Here is a 328-nt window from a genome sequence, read left to right as displayed (position 1 = left end):
GGGGTCTACGCCACCACTTATCCCCCACTTACAATGCTGTCCTTTCATCACTTCCCAGGAAACTCAACAAATGTTAACCTATTGGCCTCAGGTGAAGATACCAACGATGGTCGTTCAGTCTTGGCCACAGGTAGTCCTAACGACTGTAACGACTGTCGTCACAGCAACCAGGAACACTAACGAACCAGCGGTATCGATGACCCGGGCCAACGACCCCACTGAGGTTAAATAGCTGAGTTTCCCTGCCAGTCAGTCAGAACCGAAGAAGTCCTTTGGATGAGGGACGAAACGTCTTCCAGTATCTTCAACCAAGTCCAGTTGCCCTTGA

The 328-nt window shown here is 50.6% G+C and overlaps 1 protein-coding gene across 1 annotated transcript in view; it reads left to right on the top strand.

The window, feature by feature from the left end:
* lamb1b (laminin, beta 1b) overlaps positions 1-328 on the top strand; it is a 42606-nt gene that overhangs the window by 27541 nt on the left and 14737 nt on the right. The window lies entirely within an intron of this gene.

The sequence above is a fragment of the Micropterus dolomieu genome, linkage group LG16 (assembly GCF_021292245.1).
Source record: "Micropterus dolomieu isolate WLL.071019.BEF.003 ecotype Adirondacks linkage group LG16, ASM2129224v1, whole genome shotgun sequence".
Taxonomy (NCBI): Eukaryota; Metazoa; Chordata; class Actinopteri; order Centrarchiformes; family Centrarchidae; genus Micropterus; species Micropterus dolomieu.
The sequence above is the reverse complement of the archived record's forward strand: the minus strand, read 5'-3'. Positions and strand labels throughout refer to the sequence as shown.